This window comes from Panthera tigris, chromosome C2, assembly GCF_018350195.1.
Source record: "Panthera tigris isolate Pti1 chromosome C2, P.tigris_Pti1_mat1.1, whole genome shotgun sequence".
In the NCBI taxonomy this organism is placed as follows: Eukaryota; Metazoa; Chordata; class Mammalia; order Carnivora; family Felidae; genus Panthera; species Panthera tigris.
In genome coordinates, this window is record NC_056668.1 from 122,540,149 (window position 1) to 122,560,837 (window position 20,689).

The 20,689-nt window shown below is 47.4% G+C and overlaps 1 protein-coding gene across 4 annotated transcripts in view; it reads left to right on the forward strand.

Moving 5' to 3' along the window:
• Positions 1–465: 465 nt before the first annotated feature.
• The window catches only part of NMNAT3 (nicotinamide nucleotide adenylyltransferase 3), a 113,646-nt gene continuing 93,422 nt past the window's right edge, over positions 466–20,689 (forward strand). For 2 of the 4 annotated variants that reach the window (XM_042998993.1, XM_042998994.1), the window contains exon 1: positions 467–681. The gene's annotated coding sequence lies outside the window, so the exon portion shown is untranslated. Of the gene's footprint in view, positions 682–20,689 lie in introns of all 4 variants that reach the window. The other 2 variants (XM_042998992.1, XM_042998991.1) reach the window with 2 other exon arrangements.

The following is a 20,689-nucleotide window of genomic DNA, read 5'->3' on the forward strand; positions in this document are numbered from 1 at the left end:
CTTTTTTTTTTTTCTTTTTTTTTTTTTTTTTAGCGACAAGGGGGTGACCACCAGAACTAAATGGAGGAACTCATATAAAGGACCACGTGTGGGGAGCAAGGGAGAAGGGCTTGTTGCTTTCATTATAAGAACATTAGGTAACTTTATTTTGTAAAGAGTGTTCATGCATTACTTTGATACGTTTTTTAATTCGATCTTTTAAAAATACAGAAATAAAAATAAGAAAACGGAACACAAAACAAGAAAATAAAAAGCAAAGGGACAAGCAACACAAAAAGGGCTAGCGGGTGAGAGCAGGACGGGGATTGGGGTGGGGCGGGAGGGCGGGGCCTAGAACGAAGGGGCGGGACGCAGTGCCTCGTTCCCCCTTAGGGACCGCCCCCACCGAGGGGGCGGGGCGCAGTGCTAAGTTTACCTCTGACTCCGCCCACGGCAGGGCGTCCGGGGAGCCCGGGGTCAAGTTAGCTTTAGACCCGCCCTACCCCCGCGCGGGGGGCGGGCCGGGCCGCGCTCCGCTCTCCGCGTAGCTCCCAGGCGTCAGAGGGCCTTGCGCAGCGAGACCAGGCGTCGTCCCGCGCGGTCTTCGGGTGCAGGGCCGCGGGCGGGCCAAGCCGGATACCCCAGTCCTTGGCAGTCCCCCGAGGCTCACAGAGTGCTTCTGCGGAGCCTCGCCGCACGCAGGTAAGCGCCACCAGCCCGTTTTTGCCCTGGAGGGCGCCGGCCCACACCTGGGCGCTGTGGCTACAGGTGGCGGCGGGGTGCGGAGCCCGGCAGCAGTCCTTGGTGGGAGAGACTGTAGAACGCCTCCCCAGTACACCCGCGCACCGCGCATTCTCGTCGCAGCGTGGTGTAACCCCTAGAACCATTTGGCTCTGACCCGAACCCGGCAGACACGAGTTCGGATCCCACCTTTCCCACTCTGGCAGCCTGCGGAAACTTACCGTGTGCCACCGAGTGCCGGCCACTGGGCCAAGTGCTGGGCATACAGAAGTGGGCGAACGAACGTGGTGCCCGCTGCGGTGGAGCTCACAGTGTAGTGGGTAAGACCCCTGTAAGAGCTGTGAAGATAGAAAGTGCAGGTTGCAGGGGAGGATTTAACCGGCGGTCCCAAATGTGAAGGGTGCTGGAGCACAAACTTCAGCATGAGTCAATTCCAGGGTGGAGAACAACACAGCAGACACATTGTGTTAGGAGAGAACGTGGCTTGTATGTGGGGCCTGCCTTTAGAGAGCTGGGCGGGGGGAAGCCAATTCCTGAACTTTCTGCTCTATAAAATTGGGGGGGAGGGTCTACGCATTGAAGACTGGGGCGTTGAATTTGCATGACTGAGCGGTGTTCCCAGGTGTAAGTGAAGTACATTTGGAAACGTTTCTGAATGGAGCAGGATGCTGATCTGGACTAAAGAGTGTGCCAGCCTCTGAGCAAACACACTTCCCCTCTCCTGGAGTCCTGGTCCTTAGTCTGAGTAGAATCTCTCAAACAGCCTTTTCTCTAAAATGATGCTGTCTTTGGTGATTTATTCTGGAAACATTTAACTAGTACTCCCTTTTTATTGCTTCTGAGAGTTCAGTGAGAAATCTGCCTCCAGCCTGCCCTCCTAGAGCTCCTGTAGGGTGGGCCAGGTGAAGTAAACCGAGTTTCAGCCTGGTGGGCTCAGTGCTCTGGGAGTCATCAGAGGAGGGCTTCTGACGCTCTGGCCTTGCTGGGGAGCGACCCTCTGCTTCTGGGGAGGTAACCATTTCTCAGAAAGCCTCACCTGTTAACTGCCAGTTCCATGAGCCCCCAGAACTTAAGTCTCACATTCTGACAGAGCATATAGTTACATGCTCACTCTCATTGGTGGTGTCACCCCTGACAACTGGCCAAAAAACTCCCCCAGAGGACTTAAGCCTCTGATCCCTAGCTGAGGACCCCTCAGATCTTGAAACCCCAGGGATTTAAGATGGGGGTGGGGTGGGGTGGGCACTTCAGGAAACACCTGTTAGCCTCTTGGTGTGTTTTATTGGCTTGAATGATCCCAGTTTCTTCTTTGCCTCTGTTTACACTGTTGGTGTAGACTTTAGGATCTGCTCCATGAAAACTGGCTGGGAGGCCCAGAGAGTCAGGGGACACAGTTGAGAGAGGAGTCTGTCACTGTTTGTGGGTGGTGGTAATAAAAACAGGACCGATGTTAACAGAAGGGTGCTAGAGGAAGAGGGAGAGAGGGCTGTCTTTGCAAACCTCAGCAGTGCCAGCCATAGAGAAGGGAAGGGAAACACTAGGCCAGGCGGTCACAGACCTGGGTTCAGATTCTTACTCCTTATTTCCCAGCTCTGTGACCAACCCTGGGCAGGTCACTTATCTGATTGTGCAAGCTTAACAGTGGTTGGCATACAGTTGACCCTGAAGAAATATTAACTCCCTTCCTCTTCCCCTAAATGAACTAAATAGGAAGAGTAACAGTGTGCAGGGCAGAGGATTATTATGGGATTTAATGAGATAGTGTATCCAAAGTACATCGAGCAGTGCCTGACATGTAGGCAGTTACTACTACTGCTGCTGCTGTTATCTCTTATTTGGGACAAAAATTGGTGAAACAAGGCAGGGGGAGAGTGGAGGTGGGGGCGAGGGGGTGGCTCTGAGGGTCTGTGCAGGGTGATTAGCTGAGGAGCTGTGTTATCTGGGGCACTGGTTTTACCGCAAAACTTCAGCTGGGACCGGAGAAGGGAGTGTTCTGCATGATAAAAGGCCTCTTGGGGAGCCACTCTGTCCAGAGGCCTGGGGAGTTTGAGGTCTTTGAAGACTCTGGCCAAGGAAAGGCCCAGAAATTTATGGGTTAAGGGGGGGGGGGTTGGGGACCAGAGTGTAAAAGATCTAAAATTGTCTCCTTCAGGTGCGTCTCTAACCCACAGCTCATTATGGGTCCCCTGTGAGGGGCTACCCCTGCCCCATCCTGCCCTGCCCTTCATCTGGGTACAGTAATTGCCTGAGACTAGTTTAGAAGCTGGGGAATCCAATCCTGTAAATCTTGCATCCAGCAGAGTACTGGGCCCAGAATGAATGGTGAATGGACGAATGACTGAACATAAACTCACAAGGCAAAATTCTCTGTGTTAAAGTGTGTTGTTTAAAACAAAACAAAACAAAAAAAAAAGGAGTATACAGATAAGGCAAAATAGCTAGTGTTTTCAAGTCCTTGCTAAAGGCAAGTGCTTATTTTCATGTACACTGCAGTGTGGTGGTGAATGCTGCAGCTTTGGAGTCCGATTAAATTGCTTGTGTGACCTCCTGTGCATCACAGAAGCACTCTAAAGCTCAGTTTTTGCATCCGGAACATGGGAGCCATGATGTAGCCAGGGTGCAGGGATGCAAGAGCATCTGGCTCCAAGGTCCCCAAACAGACCAGGCTGGGCCACTTACTGTTGACAGAATCCAAAGGCAGAGAGGAGTGGTGGTAACACAAGAAAGGAATTTATTTCAGTGACGCCAACACCAGGAAGACAGCAGACTAGGGTCTTGAAGATTGTTGCCCAAGTGCCAAAAATAGTTCCAGGTTTATATAAGAAAAATGTGGGATGAAGGTGGGTGGGTGTATGCAGGTGGGCAATTAAGGTCAAGTCCATTGTCCTGGGGTCAGTCACAGGGGGTCTTGCTGGCTCAGGGCATTCCTTATTGTTTGAGGGGGTAGGGTAGTCTTGGTTCCCATCAGGGGATGCTTTCCTGCAGGGTCCCTTGCCTCGTTAAGAGATAAGCTGGAAAGAAGAACTTAATTAGAAAGCTTGAGGTCAAAGGGAAAGTAATTGAAGTCCTCTTTCTATAGTACGTAACTCACAGGGCTGTTAGGAGTAGTAAGTAATGCTCGTGTATAAGTGTATAAAGTACAGTCTTCACTGCACAGACTGTGGTATAGTGAGTGCTCAATCACTAACGTTGCCATTATTATTTTTCTGTTTATCAATCCTCCAAATGATGTCCACCGTGATGTGGAAACAGAAGGCCACAGACATGGGTGTGTGGCATTAACTCTGGACTCAGTCCCATCTAGAAGCAAAGACTCTCTGCAGACTCTAACCAGACAACGTGTATGAAATTAAGTCAACTTTATGTGCATTTCACTCATTACTTAAAGCCTTTGACTATATGAAATCTTAAAAGGAAAAAACCCTACAAAATTATAATTTATGTGCCTTTCAAGTTCAAGTGTTTTATCATCCAGATAAATCTTCCATGCCTCTATGTTAAACCACTTTGGGCTGTCGAAGCTCTTAAATAAAGTGGCTTGTCCTGACCAGTGTCTGTCTTTGCTCGTTTATCATAGTTCCCTGGTGAAGACAGATGTATCCCATTTTGCAGGACAGGCCTCGGGATGGCAGCTTCTACCCCACTGTTTCAGCCATGCAGTTCTGCGTGGTGCTGTTTAACAAACCACGGTGGACTTAGGGTTCCCTCATCATTGTCTCTCTCACGTGCACGTAGACCCGTAGCAGCAATCTGGGAAATAGGAATAGAAAGGCATTCATTCTGTTGCTAGTATGAATCTGGGGAAATCTAAGGTTCTCAGGGATGGGATTTTGCATGCAGGGGCCTTGGATGAGGGTGACAGTGTCTTCTGGAAGTGAGAGCTTTCACCTAGGAGCACCATCTCTGGGCCTGGCCTCCTGTGCAGTGTAGTTCTAATCTGCATCTCTGTGCCTCCCCGCTGTCCCTGCCTCTGCCCAGAGCCGCCCCTAAAGCTAGAATCTCTGGAGCAGCTGCAGAAGCCCTGCCCATTGCAGGGAAGCCGTTCTGAATCCACTCTTCCTTCCCACAGTCCTGATGGGCACCTGTGCCGGCCATGCCCTTCTCCAGCTGACCTGGACTGGGCTGTGAGCACTTCTGCAGCTATTGGACCAGGTGTTCTTGGGGCCCACCACCGTGCCTGGCTCGTTGTCCTCCCTCCCTCCTTTCTTTCCTTCCTTCCTTCCTTCCTTCCTTCCTTCCTTCCATAAATCCTTCAGGCAATGTCCCGGGGATTAGAATGCCGAGCCAAAATGACACAGTCTCAACCCTCATGTGGCCCATAGACATCATGAGACAGGTTATAAAGACAGACAGAATTAAGCACATGAACACACACAATGTCATGTTATAAACTGGATTGACTATTGTCAAGGAGAAGTCTGGCCTGCCACAAGAATGTGGAAAGGTGGAACGGATACAGAAATAAAGTCTCTATCGATATAACATATGGCCATAAATGTTGGTTGGAGGCTCATGCTCATTTATAGACCTTTGAAGACCATTGGGTGGTATTTTTCTATGAATTCTGGTAAACAGTGTTTTATGCTGCCAAGGTAATCTTGTAAGAATGTGTACTTTAAAAAAGAATTGCAGGGGGCACCTGGGTGGCTCAGTTGGTTAAGCATCTGACTTCAGCTCAGGTCATGATCTCACGGTTTGTGGGTTCGAGCCCTGCGTCAGGCTCTGTGCTGACAGCTTGGAGCCTGGAGCCTGCTTTGGATTCTGTGTCTCCCCTCTCTCTGCCCCTCCCATGCCCATGCTCTGTCTCTCAATAATAAACATTAAGAAAAAAAAAATTTTTTTTAAAGGAATTTCAGGACGCCTGGGGTGGCACAGTTGGTTGAGCGTCCAACTCTTGGTTCAGCTTAGGTCATGATCTCACGGTTGGTGAGTTCAAGCCCCGCATCAGGCTCTACACTGACAGCAGAGCCTGCTTGGGGTTCTCTCTTTCTGCCCCCGCCCCCTGCTTCTCAAAAATAAATAAACTTAAAACCAAAGTAATTGCGCTTTAGCTTCGAAATGGGAGAAGAATTCTCATGTTCAATTTATTTAACCCTTTGGAGTTTGCAGAGCCCCTCCTTGGATGTTGTCTCATTGGGTGCACCAGTTAGCCTCACACATCTACTGGGTGGTGACAGCAGTCAGGTCATCTGGCTCACCGGAGGGTAAATCTGGGAGATGGGCCCTGGAGCCCTCTCCCTTCTGAGTGACAGGGTCTATCTGAAAGCCTGTTTTTTCCTTCCTTGATACCCCTGGGCACACAGGCTAAGGTTCCAGCATAGATTTTATCCAGTTGGAGCTAGTGCTGTCCCAGCACAGTCACTCGAGAGGAACCTCCTCCAGAGGGACACCGTGCCTGCCTTCAGTCCCGTTCAGTTCCAATGAGAGCAAGGAGAAAATAACACTAACAGCACGGTTTCAAATAAGACATGATCCAAACAGCCCCAGGAAACATTCTGTCTTCAGGACTGAATATTACTAGAGAGTTATTGTATTTGTTTGGCCAGAGCTGAGGGCAAAATACATCTTCGATCCCCACCAGTCTCAGACATGGACCTTATTACAGGAGATGAGCTACCATCTTCCCCGAAGCAAAGGAAGGCAACTAGCATTGCTGTGCAGAAACTGAGAAGGTCAGTCTTGGTGGGGTGGGTGTGACTGCCGTATTCGCAGGGCACAGCTTTAATAGGATCGTAATCCTGTGGCCCTGAGCCATGGAGAAAAGAAGTGGCTCTGGAAATCTCCCTCCCATAAGGATGGCACTCAGTGACAGTGTTTATTCCCCTTGGAAGTGCATGTTAAGTGGTAAGTATTTATGAAAAAAGGCTCTGGGGAGTAAATGTGTCCATCAGTCAATGTGGAACTTTTCAGAGCTCCTAAGATGGTTTGAAATTAGAGCTAATCTTCCCACCTTTCCCCTTCCGTCTTTCCTCCTCCCTTGCTTCCTCCTATAAAAGTGAACCGTTAAGGCAGGACACAGCCCAGGGAGGAGTGTTGGAACTGACTTGCAGAAGCAGAGTTAACATTATTAAAGACAGACATGTAAGGGTTTAGTGCCTCGATTCTGGTCCTTGCCACCTCCTCCCGGTGTTTAACAGAGAAGAGTGGGGAGCAAGGCCGACCAACACAGTTCAGCCTAATTACATCCTAACCACAGCCATCAACGGCTCTGCTATCAGCTAGTCTGTTCGCTGAAAAGCTTTTGCAATTGAGGAGGGAAAAGAACGATGAGAACAAGCGTGGAACTCACCCGAATTCTGGCCGAGTAAGTTGCTTGTGGGAGAGAGTGAATGGCAGTGTCATGAAGGGGACCACACCACGCCAGGCAAAGAGCGGGCTTTCAAAGGCTAGAAGTCTCTCTGTGAGCAGGTGCTCATTAGGGCAGAATGCCTGTTGCATGAATTAGTGTGTGGGAGTCTAAATTGAAATTGCTATCCACTTTCAAATGTTCGTTTTAGAGATCAGAAGTAGGTGTTTGTGTTTACTGCATGGACCCTAGGCATAGTATCAAAGACTGCTTTGCATTTTGGTTCTCTGTCTGGTCTTCTTCTGTGTAAGTTTTAAAATGCTGTTGTTGGTCAAGCTTGTCTTAATCTTTGTATGTATGAGAAAAAGGATGCCAGTGTTTCATCCACTTTGTATTTTGTGAGTAATCAAAGGACTACAGATGATAAAGGTAGGGGGGCTGCCTGTTGCAGGGGTCGCTGAAGTGCTACCAATACTTTGGCTTCCTCTGGGATTCTGTCTTAAAAAAATAATTTGAAAAGTGAAAAAACCTGCTGTATAAAGATGCATCATTATTTATAATGGGGAAAACTTAGATGTGACCCAAGGGGTGCCTGGGTGGCTCAGTAGGTTCAATGTCTGACTTTACGGCTCAGGTCATGATCTCAGGGTTCCTGAGTTCAAGCCCCACGGTCAGGCTCTGTGCTGACAGCTTGGAGCCAGGAGCCTGCTTCAGATTCGGTGTCTCCCTCTCTCTCCGCCCCTCCCCCACTCGTGTGTGCTCTCTCTCAAAAATAAATAAACATTAAAAAAATTTTTTAGAAGTGACCTAAATATATAGTATAGGAGGGTATATTCAAATTACCAAAAATTAGGTTGATGGAATATTATGCAGTATTTAGAACTAAGAAGATTAGTAACTTGGGAAGTCATTCTGTGCTCAGTGAACAGAATGCTATTACATTAAGTGCACATTCAGGGAAACAGTCTGCAAGGGATGCCTCGAAGGGAAAAAGAATTGCATTGCAGCAGTGGAAGTAGGAATAATTTTTTTTCACATTTGAAACTTTGTATATTGTACTTTTACTCGCCTTTAAAAAAAAATCCTGAAACAAGCCAAGTTAAATAATGATCTTCATGTTGTTTGCAGTTTTAAGGGCACTACATTTATGGCCTTATCCTGATTAAATCTTTCAATCAATAGTTCCTAAAGCCAGGGTTGGCTCCCTGCCTCCATGTCTCTGGTCAAAGGACATACTCTGGGTCCACTATCTAAATGGCCTGCAGATGCGCTCGCTCTGGCGTGTAGATTCAGATTCTCAGGGTTTTTAAGCTGAAGAAGCTACCGCCCCTCCCCACCTTGTAACTTCATATCCTTCTGCTGGCCTCCCGGTCTTCACTGGTGGGGTGAGGGGAGGGGATTTGGGTCTGCAACCTTTGAGGACCTTGCTGGAAAAGTTTTAGGCATCTCTGCCCACAACACGCACACACACACACACACACACACACACACACACACTTCAGGTCAGCCCTTGTCTGGAGCAGCCCGGATGTCACTCTGGCTTCTTGTCACCACTCAGGCCTTGGTACTCCAGTATCTTTGGGACTAGTTTGTTGTGTGTGTGTGTTTTGTTTTCGGTTTTTTGTTTGTTTTTTTTTTTTTAGTTTTTATTTATTTATTGTGAAAGACAACGAGCAAACAGGGGAGGTGCAGACAGAGAGAGGGAGAGAGAGAATCCCAAGCAGGCTCTGTATTGTCAGCACAGAGCCGTGCAGAGCTCAAACTCACAAATCGTGAGATTATGACCTGAGTTGAAACCAAGAGTCAGAAGCTTAACCGACTGAGCCACCCAGGTGCTCCTGGGGCTAGGTTTTATATTCTTAATATCTGCTCTCCCTGTGTTGGCCCCAAACCCATGTATCCTCTCTGCCTAGTGCTGGCAAGGGCCTAGCAGCAGTTCTCGAACTCATTCAGTTGGCTGTACGATGGGACATCATAATACGCATCTTTATCTGAGACAAGAATTTGAGCGTGGTGATTGATTTGGGAGGACATCCCATGAAGCACTAGCAGGAAATAGGGAAATGAGCCAGAGAAGGACATCACTGAACAGGTCACCAGTGTGGACCGCTGGAGTTTACATCTGCTGGGAATCTCTCACAGCCAGTGTGAAGCCCGCATCCCAGAGTTAGTTTCTTGTGGGGCTTGGGACTGAGACTATACCACCATTGCTGTCCGTCATTGGTTGGGCGTTGCTCCTTACGTGGGGTTAATTCTCTAGGACTTCTGGCAGCTTCCCATCCCCAGGTGAAACTCCAGGGCAAAGGGATGCGGATGGTAGCACGTGGAAATCAAGCTGGTGCGCCCTAAAACAGTTGAGGCCTGAATGCTCAGAGCACAGCACTGACAGTGTCTGCTGTGACCCTCTTCCCTGATCACCTTGAACATTATCAGTGTACTAAATTGAACAGAACCAAATTCAGAATTCCGTGCTGAATCAGAGACCCTTTTATACTAAATGGAAGAGTGCATTAAGGAGCAAGCAAAACCCCAAAAGTCTATGAAAAATTGTGGAAAGAAGTCTTTAAACAAGAAAAGTATCACCATATCTTTCCCTGTGAGCTGGGATAGCCTATTAATATTTGATTTAAGTGGCAGAATGCTAGTGTTCACAGCTGTACAGTGTGAGCCCCAACATTTGAAAAGAGGGCTCGAATGTGTAATAAGATTGATCTTTATTGTGGCAGTGTTTCCACCTTTGTTGTGCCTTGACTGTTTTCTGTTATTTCTCAAGTGCATTAAGATGATCTTAAAAGAAAAATTCATTGGGAGACAACATTTAAGCTCATTTGTCAACCCACGATTATATCTCCAGTGCTGTGTTTTAATATTAATACTGGATTCGCCATACTGACAGTAATACCAAAGGATGGGAGAGAATTTCTGTAGTGATGGCGTTCGGCACTGTGATAAATGTTTTGTAGTCATTGCCTTTATGTAGAAACATTCTATCTCCAATTAAAGATTTAGTAAGCTCTTCATCAAAACATCTATTCACAATTGAGGCGTACAAAATGGTTGTGCTGACATTTCAACTTAATGCACTCTGTAGTTTTGTGGGTCTCAATCCATTTAATATGCTTGTTTTTTTTTTCTATGCACGGAAGAGGAATAGTGGCAGAAATTTGGGGGCATAATGCAGATTCTAGAAACCGTTTCCATGTACTTATCATTACTAACTCCACTGGAATATTTATCACTACAAACGAAGGCCTTACTACTCCAAGAGGTGATTTAAAATTGTTCCTGTAGCAAGCTCAGTAGGGCTTCGGAGCTAAACCCTTTGAGTTATGGGCATGTTAGAATTTGTGTGGAAAAGATTCCGGATTCCAGTGTTCTAGAGGAATGAGGCCATTTCCCTTGAAGCTATGGTTCAACATGCATTCTGCAAAGAATGAGATGGAGGATCCCAATGTTTATGTCCTGTTCCCGCGTCCTGGGTGCATGGCAGACATCGCTCCTGCATCCTCCTGCATGCTCCTCCGTAAAGTGCTCCCTGCAGCTCATCAGACCCGGCTCACTGGGGGAAGCCTGTGGACTCCCAGCGCTCTTGCACACCTTTTTAGTCATCCTTGTCATTGCTTTGGATGGTCGGCCAAGGAAATCTTTCATAGTCCCGCTACAAAAGAGAAAGAAAAAAAAATGCAAGAGGCAGTTGGTTTGATTACCTTGTGCCTTTTTATTCATGTCTCTGTCGTGCGGATGGTGGTTACTCAGTTCCTCCATGGTAGTCGCCTTTGCCTTTTCCCTTCTACCACATGCATTTGATGTGCTTCCTTTCTTCCTTTTTTTCCCTTTCATGTTTCTCAGAAGATAAAGCAGGGAGGTCCACATTATTTGCTATTCGATTGAAGTAATTTGTATTAATGGGAATGCGTTGAGATTTTAATTTTTTTTTCCCTACCACTTGGGAAAGACTGCTCTGCTGTAGGTTACCGGTGACTGACACATTGCCAGGTCTTCTGCGCTTTCCCTGTACATGTCTTCTATACAACATTGAGGCCTCTGACCAGGCTCAGCTCTTGAACCCTTCTTTCTTGGATTTTCCTCCTTCCTGCCTGATTGCCTCTTCTTTGATCTCTCTACCCGCTGCCTTTCCTCTGCTGGCATTTTCAGGGGGACAGCCCGAGGGTTCTCCCCTTGGCCTCCTCTTGTCCGTGCACTCCACCTGAATGATTTCGTCCATGCCCCTGGTTTTTAACTATCACCTTTACATACATGCCTCTTGCGTCCTCATCTTCGTGCACCCCCTCTCTGCCCAGACCTTCAGCCTGCTGAGTGGGGCCTCTTGTGATTCCCATTGGCATCCAGAGTCAGCATCTTGCACTTGTTCTAGATGATTCCTATTTTCACAGGGCCAGCCAAACACTTGCCCCTCTCAGGTTGTTTCTGCTACCTCCTCAGGTCAAGTGTTGTGAGTTTGTCCGAAAACTTCCATCTTGGAAAATGAAGCATCAGACAGGGGCACAAACCAAGAGCTCCTCCTCAACGCTTAGGGGCCTAAAAGCAAACAGTCATTTAATTAGCATCTCTCACAGTTCCAGGTGTTCACTGGACTCAGCTAGGCAGGTCTCACTCTGGGTCTCTCATTCAGTGGCAGTTAGATGGTAGCAGGGGCTGGAGCCATCTCAAGGCCTGGTGGCCGGGACCTGAGCCAGGCTGTTGGCTGGAACATGTTGTCATATGGCCTGGGTTCCTCACAGCATGGCAGCTGGGTTCTAAGACCGGGTATCCCAGGGGGCCACCTTCAGAAGTCTCATAATGTCACTTTTGCCCTATTTACCATGGCTCCCAGCTTCAAGGGGATGGAACATAGACCCACCTCTTGATGGAAGGCCTGTCACATGATGGCTATGCTGGAAAATACGTTGTGCCACGGTCCCCACACAGGTGTGACTGTTCCTTTGAGAACTACCTGCAATGTCGCAGTTTTCTGTTTTGTTTAAAAATTTTCTTGAGTAGGTGACATGTTCACATGGTTGGAAAGTTCAGAAAAAATAAGTGTAAATGTATACTCTGAAAATATTCTTTCTCATCCCGAATGCCTGCCTCCCCACTGCCTCCCCCACACTGCTCTGTTGCTTTATATTCTTTCAGCATTTATAGGTATTTTTATATTTCTGTTCTGTGCTTTGCTTTTTTGTGTCTCCTTAACAATATATCTGGGAGAGATTTCCTTATCAGTACACAGAGAGCTGTCTTGTTTTCCCTCCTTCCCTTCGCGCACTCTCTCTCTCTCTCTCTCTCTCTCTCTCTCTCTCTCTCTCACACACACACACACACACACACACACACACACACACACACACACAGATGCAGAGTATTGTACTCTGTGCCTTTACCTTAGTTTACTTAATTAGTTCTCTATCTGTGGGCACCAGGCAAGTGCAGGCATTACCGCAGTCAAATATGCCATCCTTCAGGTGAGAGAATGTACTGGAAGCCTTCCTTGAGAGCTGTGGGCAATTTTGTGCATCCTCCTCCTATCCACCTCTCCTCTCATCCCATCATGGCATTTCCCCTGCCTCCTCTCCTGGACTGTGGCCACCGTCACTCATTTCTGCTCTACCTAGTACAGGGCGCTCTGTGTCCACACCATACAGAGGTGGCCTGTACTGAAGAGCCGGGAAGAAGGAAGAGCAGGGGTAGGTGATTAAGTATAGGGGTGCTCTGTGTTCCCCTCCTCTAACTTCACTTGTGGCCACATCTCCTAGTTCCTGTTATCACTCCAGCCTGTCCCCGAAACTGAAATCAGGTCCCATTCTGTTTTGCTTGGTCTTGTGGGTTCAGGCCCAAGCCGGGCCAGCCCAGAACCACTCTCTGACAGCTTGTCTTATCCAAAAGTAGCACCAGCAGGGGTCATTGGGGGAAAGTGTGGGTGGTGGTCATCATATAGTACTAAGATATATCATTGATGAGTTACTGTCCTATAGAAATCCAGCAAAACAGAATTCTTCCCTTGTTGAGGAAATATGCTTAAATCACATACTTTTTCTGTTTCTGTTAGGAAATGCATGCCTTAAGGAAAACACACTGTTTTTGTTAAATTAAGAAGGCCAAACTTGACCCTCCACAAGGAAGATTGACAGTTGTGCTGTGGCTTAAAAGAAAGCTCTCTGGGATGGTGTATGTTTAGAATTTTTTGTAAGGAATAGAAACTTCTTTCAAATTATGTTAAAGCTAGGAATATGGCGATAATAGACAAGTTTCAGGGTATCAGGCACAGCTGGATCCAGGTGCTTAGAGGATGGCACTAGGAATCTCACCCTGTCTCTCTTTCAGCTCTTTCTACCACTGTATTGGCTTCACTCTCTAAGGTAGGGATGATGACAACTCCAGGTTTATGTGGAGTTTATAACTCCTGATTTCAGAAGAAGACACTCTTTTCTCCAACGTCCACAGCAAAGGGGCTCTGATTTGTCCATTTGTCTCCTGTAATAGTTGCTTTTCTAGGAAGTTAGTTTCCTTAGCATCTTGGTAGACTTTCCAGAATCCTAAGGAGCTGTGGGAGAGCAGGTTTCAAAACAAAGGGATGCAGGACCAACACATGGAGCTGCCCACTGCAGATGGTAATTCAGAATTAGAATTTCAGCTTGTAAAGAATACCTGAATTGGGGGCGCCTGTGTGGCTCATTCGGTTGAGTGTCCGACTCTGGCTCAGGTCATGATCTCACAGCTTGTAGGTTCGAGCCCCACGTCGAGCTCTGTGCTGACAGCTCGGAGCCTGGGGCCTGCTTTGGATTCTGTGTCTTCCTCTCTCTCTGCCCCTCCCTTGCTCATGCCTTGTCTCTCCTGTCTCAAAAAATAAATAAGCATTAAAAAAAAAAAAAAATACCTGAATTGGAGGTCATAGGTCTAGGAGTCAAGAAAAGGTTCATTGTCCTAATCTCTCTACTTTTGTATATGTTTGAAAATTTCTGTATAAAAATTGCATTAAAAAACAAGAGGAGAGGGGCACCTAAGTGGTTCAGTTGGTTAAGTGTCTGATTCTTGATTTCGGCTCAGGTCATGATCTCAGGGTTTGTGAGATCAAACCCTGCATCAGGCTCCTCACTGACAGCATGGAGCCTGCTTGGGATTCTCTCTCTCCCCTCTCTCTGCCCCTCCCTCTGCTCACACACACGCGCACCCCCCCCCCCTTGAAATAAATAAACATTTATTTTTAAAAAAAAAAAAAAGCTTTTTTTCTACCCTGGTTTAGGAATTCCCAACAAACAATACTATACATCCATATATGTTTATTATCTGATTTTCTGACACCCTGTTTTTCTTTTCATTGTACAAAGAAACTTTAATCTTTATTTCCCTCTAAGCTGGGAATTGGAGGGGAAACACAATAGTAGGCCAACTATTGTTTGGTGTGCTGGGAGGGGGGTTTGGTGTAAGTCAGTAAAGTGCCCTTACATCCATGTGTCCATGGTTCCTAGGACAAAAGCCTTAGAAAATTCCATCCAGGAGAGAGAGGGATGTCCATGCCATGACCAAGTCATCATCTCTCCCTTTCATGGTCAGTACTTGAGTCTTGGTCAGTGTGGACAGACCAGGTGAAGGTTCATGGGGTCCTTAACCTTGTGATCCATGTCCATTGTTAGGGGAAGGCCCAGATCCTCAGGTGGTCATAGACTGGCTGCTAGAAGACATCTTCGTGTGTAGATAGCCTTTTCTTTTCATAGGTGAGGAAACAGGACAGAGAAGTTAAGTGGCTTGCCCAAGGTCACACAGCAAATCAGCAAGAGCAGAGCTTAGTTGGAGTTCCCATAATCTCACTCCTCAGTCTAGTGCCATTTAATAGCTGTGTGACCTTGAGTAAACCCCATTACCTCCCTGTGCTTCAGTCTCCTTACTTGTGATGATGGACAGAATAATGGCCTTCCAAAAAGTCTATGTCCTAATCTCTGGAACCCATGAATAAGTTCGATTACATGGCATGGGGAAATTAAGGTTGCTAATGAGCGGACCTTATCTTGGATTATCCAGATGGGATTGATGTAGTCATAAATGTTCTTGTAAGTGAAAGCGGAGGGCAGGAGAGTTAGACTGATGCACTGTGAAAAGGACTAGGCCAGCCATGAATAGCTTTGAAGATGGAAGGGGGGCATGAACTAAGGGATGTGACAGCTGAAAAAGGTAAGAAGAATCTGAAAGCTGGAAAAGGTAAGAAGTGGATTCTTCCCTCGAGCTCCTGAAAGGAGTTCAGCCCTGCTGACACCTTAATTTTAGCTGGTGAGACCCCTTTGGACTTTTGAGCTCCAGAACTGTAAAATAATAAAATGCATGTTGTGTTTAGCCACTAAGTTTGGGGTAATTTGTTACAACAGCAACAGGAAACTACTACATCTCCAAAGGGGGATAGTCATACCTGTCTCAAAAAACTGCAGCATGGCGTCGGAGAGATAAAGTTTGAAAATTACCCAGCAAATCTCCTGGAATGTAGTCGGTGCTTGATGAATAGTAATGTTCATGGCAGGCAGTGGTAGTGCTGGGCAGTGGTGACCATTATTTCAGAATGAAGGGGGAATAGTTGATGGCAGGTGTCTTTGAGGAACCAAGGTTGGTGCCTCTGAGATAAGGTTCAGGGCTATTAGGTCAGTAGGAGATACCAGATGACCCAGGTAGGTGTTCAAAGGCCCCCTCACAGGGACTTCTACTCTGATCGTCCACAGGCCTCCCTCCTCCACTTCTGCAGCCCTTCATCTGGCAACGCCATCCTGCATTGAGGGAGCGGGAGCTAGGAAAGGACTGACCCTGTGACCTCTTCCATCAGGGGAAGCCCTACCTCAGAGATCTGGTAGGATAGGGCCTCTCTCGGCCTGCCCCTCACACCCTAATGCCTCTGGCTGCCCTGTGGCCTCAAAGGTTAGTACTGCCACAGTGTCGGCAGCTGAACTTGAGTGAGCTTGCTGTGGCCCAGGCAGTTTGCTAGGCACTCTCTGACAGAGCCTGTGCTGTGGTCTCATTTATGACGGCCCTCAGAGGCAGGCCTTATTTCCCATATTACAGAAGAGCAAACAGAGGCTTCAGGAAGTTAGGCCACTTGCTCAAGGTCAAATAGCTTGTCAGTGACAGTGCTGGGACTAAAGGCTAGGTTCATTTGACCCCACCAGGTCCTGGGCAAAATTGGTCACTGAGTGGGAGAAGAGAGATGGCCCGCCCACAGGCTGACTGGACAGAGCATGGGAGTGTTTGGATGCGGTGGCCTGTGGGGGCAAGGTCCCGCCAGTCTCAAGAAGGAGGCCCCACTCCAGGGAATGCCTTCCATGCCCTCCTGCACCCCTGGGAATGGTGGGGCCCCCAGGTGGGACAAGAGTGACGCACATTGGCTTCCTGGGCCCTGTGGGGGCCCTCACATCTGCTCTCTCAGGGTCACCGCAACTACATCCATCTTTTCTTTCCTCGGAAGGCATACGCTGACATTCGGACTGGTGTTACAGGATATTGAGCACTTTTTGTTAATTATTGTTAATTTTATCAGGAGTGAGCATGATGTGGATAAATAAGAAACTCTCATATTCTTAGAAAGTGTCCTTTATTTTTGAAATATTTAGAGGTGAAATGTCATGGTTTTTGTAATGGACTTTAACAGACTTCCAGGGGGAAGAAAAGATGAAATAAATGTGGAAATGTGTTAATGACCGTTTGGAGACCTCTATGTGGCAGTTCGTTATGCTATTTCCTCTACATCTCTGTATGTGGTAATTTTGTATAAAAAAAAAAGTGATTTTTTCTTTCTTTAATAAAAATCATTCACAGAGCCCTTAGGATGTACTCAGTCTTAAGCTAAATGAGACACAACTCTACACTCTGGAGGCCCACAGATAAATGACCACAGTGGCAGGGATGAACTTGGGAGCTGAGGTAGAGGGGCATGACAGGGCCCGGTGGGGACAGTCCTCAGAGGAGGAGCGGGCCTGGAGAGGAAGTCATATCATGGGACCTGGTTCTGGCCCTCCTAGTTGTGCGGTTGCTTTTGTCGAGGTGTTTCTAGGCAGTCCTGAGTAAAGTAAGAGACAGCTGGCCGAGTCTTCTTTAATGCCTGGTCACTGAAGGGCTCCCTGCAGTGGGTGACTGTCCTCGCACAGGCAGGCTGACTTTTCCTTCATGGTGGCATTACTCCTTTGCTGTGTTATTATACGAGGAAAGGACCGTGGTGTTTTGTCAAACGTCTCCTCGTGGTACATACTACTTATTAGGAATTCCATTGTTGCTGCAGATTCCCCAGCACATTTCCTTTGGCAAATTCTGTAATCTTTTGGGTTTTACACGAAGGTTCATTTTTCAAACTCAGCATTGGAATAGATAATCAGGTTCCCTGATCTCCTGTTAGCCTCTGCTTCCTTTGCATTTTTCCTTATCAAAATAGCCAGCCAGTGAAGACGAACAGCCCCCAGAGTGCTTGCTCTTACCTTATCTTCTCAGCATTTCCAAGGACTTTGCCAAATCTGTAGCACTGTGTTGAGCATCTTTTAATACAGACATCACTGCTAACCAGTAAGCCGGTCTCGGCCAAGTACTGGTTAGGCTCTCCATATACAGTGTTATTCTTCAACTAAAACTCCGTTTCTTTCCTGTGAGCCTTTAGACGTATGAACGCATAACAGGTGACCTCTGCATGGTAATTTCATAAATTCTTGGTGAAATGAATTGTATCAGATCAATATATCCGTAGACTCATCACATTTTTTGAGCTGCAAGGGACTTTAAGATGAATCTGGTACAGCTCTGTTAGTGGAGGAAACATTCATTTTAACTGCATAGTCAATTCTCAATTAACAAGGGTAATGGAGTGGAAGGAGGTCAGTGATAATCAAAAATCATGAAAATAAAATTACAGTCAACACTGGATTTTCTGGGGGCTGATTAACTGGCTTGTGGATTAATTGAGGTTAAGACACAGCGGACCCAAGGATGTCATCACCTTGGTAATTGGTCAACAGCTGCTTACCACCTGGCCATCACTACCACCACCCCCCCCCCCACCCCGCCACCATGTCTCAGGGAGGAAAAGGGCTTCCTGGGGGCTACATCAGGCAGAGCTGACTATCCCTGGCTGGATTGGTACCAGGACGACACAGATGTCAGTCTTGGGCGCTAGTTGAGGGCTGTTTCTAGGGCCTGTCACACCTGCCCCTTGAACTGTGGTTCACGAACTTGAGCTGCATCACTTCTACCTGGAGGGCTTGTGAAGATCCAGATTGTTGGGCCCCAGGCCCAGTTTCTGATCCAGTAGTTCTGAAGTGTTGCCTAAGAATTTGCATATCTAATAAGTGCCCAAGTGACATTGATACTGCCAGCTCAGGGACCGCACTGGGAGAACTGCTGATTTCCAGACCGTTCTTTTCATCCCAGCTGCGCAATAGCATTGTCTGGAGAGCTTTTTAAACCTACCGATGCCTGGATACACCTTGGCCAATCATATCAGAGACTCTGGAGGTGGAACCCAGGCATGGGTGGTTTTAAAACCCCCAGGTGATTTTACTATGCTTCCAGGACAGACTACACAGCTCTAGGGACTGTTACCTCCGTCATCTGCGTACAAGTCTCATGATTTTTTCCATCTCTTTCCTCCTTGTGTATTTAATATGTCTTTAAATGAAGTTTTTTTCATGAAAAAAATTCATTTAAAAATCAAACTATATATATCCCCTTCGTGTAGGAAAACTAGTCTCACAGGCCAGATACAGGACACATCTGTAAGAACATTTCACTCCTCTTACATCCCATCACATTTTGGGAGTCTCTATTCTAGAACTGTACCTTTTACGTTTTTCACAAAGGTGATGGACTATATTATTTCTGTCCTTCATGCTCTCTCACGGGCCAGGCAGGGTTGTGCTACCTCGGAGCACATCTGCTTCTCTGCCCATAAGAGAAACAAGTCAGAATGGAAGTGCGAGTGACTTCATAACCAAGTAATCTCCATTAGGTGATCATCTTTACTTCTAAGAAAAGAATCACCCCATAGGAGAATAGATAAACTATGGCATAGCCCAAGGATGGAATACTATTCAGCAATGAAAAGGAACAAGCTACTATTGCACACGACCACCTGTGTGAATCTCTCAGACATTATGTTGAGCAGAAGCTCAACGTGGATGAGACTAGACACTGTATGGTGCCATTTATACTTAGAGTTCTAAAATAAGCAGAACTGATCTATGGTGGAAAAATTCAGAATTGTGGTTGCTTGGGGGATGTGGGACCAGGAGACTGAGTGGGAAGGGACAGGAGAGGAGGGCTTTCTAGGGTGATAGGATATTCTGTATCTTCGTAAGGCTTGCTGTTACACGGGTGCATGCATTTGTCAAAATGCACTGAGTGGTCCACCTCAAGATGTGTGTATTTTATTGTATGTCCAAAAAGGAAAGAGAACACCGAACAGATAATGAGCTCCAGTTAATGATACACATGCCGAAGTGTTTAGGAAGAAGTGCACTGCTGTCCGCCTCTTTGAAAGGCATCAAAAAAATAAGGCGGATTGATGAATGGATAGAGGGGTAGATACATAACAAAGCAAGCATATTAAAGTATTAATGGTAGAATCGAGGTGGACGGTATCTGTGTTCATTTAAAATTCTCTCACCTTTGCAGTATGTTTCAAAATCTTTCGTATTAAAGATGGGGCGCGCCTGGGTGGCTCAGTCGTTTAAGCGTCCGACTTCGGCTCGGATCATGATCTCACGGTCCGTGAGTTCGAGCCCTGCGTCAGGCTCTGTGCTGACAGCTCGGAGCCTGAAGCCTATTTCAGATTCTGTGTCTCCCTCTCTCTCTGCCCCTCCCCTGCTCATGCTCTGTCTCTTTCTGTCTCAAAAATAAATAAACATTAAAAAAAAACAAAGTTTTAAAGATGGGGGGGGGGAATTGGCATATACATTCAGAACAACAAACAAGTGTTCCACCCGTGTGCCGGAGCTCTCCAGCATTTGCCACTCTGGTGAGTCTTGCCAAGGAGGCTCCTGCCAAAGACAGATGGGCTGGAGGATCAGAGGGGCGAACCAGGAGGGAAGGACGGGGTTCTTCAGAGAGGCTGCTGCTGTGCTGGTAGAGGACTGTGGCTCCCCTGTGCTGGGCCTGCTGCAAGAGAGAAAGCCAAGGGCCTTTCCTTCCTTCACCCATGCTGTGGCCTGGAGGGTCCCTAGGAGCATTGTCTTGGCAGTGAGCCCTGGGAGGGCTGTGCAGAGGCTGTGTTAGATGTGGTCTGAAACAATACCTGGTCCCTGCCACAGAAAGGGCAGTATGAGTGAGTGAGGAAGAGTGCCTTCTGCAACCAGCAGAGCTACAGAACACGTTGCCCCAATATCTCACTGGATATCCTGACCCCAGTTGTGGCGGGGAGGGGGGAAAGGTGGAGTGCTGGGGCATGAGCTCGCCATCAGGGGGATCAGGCAGGTGCAGTGGCGAGGGCAGCCTTCTGAGGCCCGGTAGTGGGCTCTGTAGGGTGCCCCACAGCACTGACCAGGGACTTGCTGGGTCCTCCCCACCCCCAGCACACCCATGACACAGTTCCACAACTTCCCCCAGCCACCGTATATCCCACAGCACAACTCTAACACCACCCCCAGGTCGCACCCTCACAGCAAACCCCCACAGTATACCCTCATGGCCCATCCCATAATATACCCCCGCCGCATAATGCCCTGGAAACAT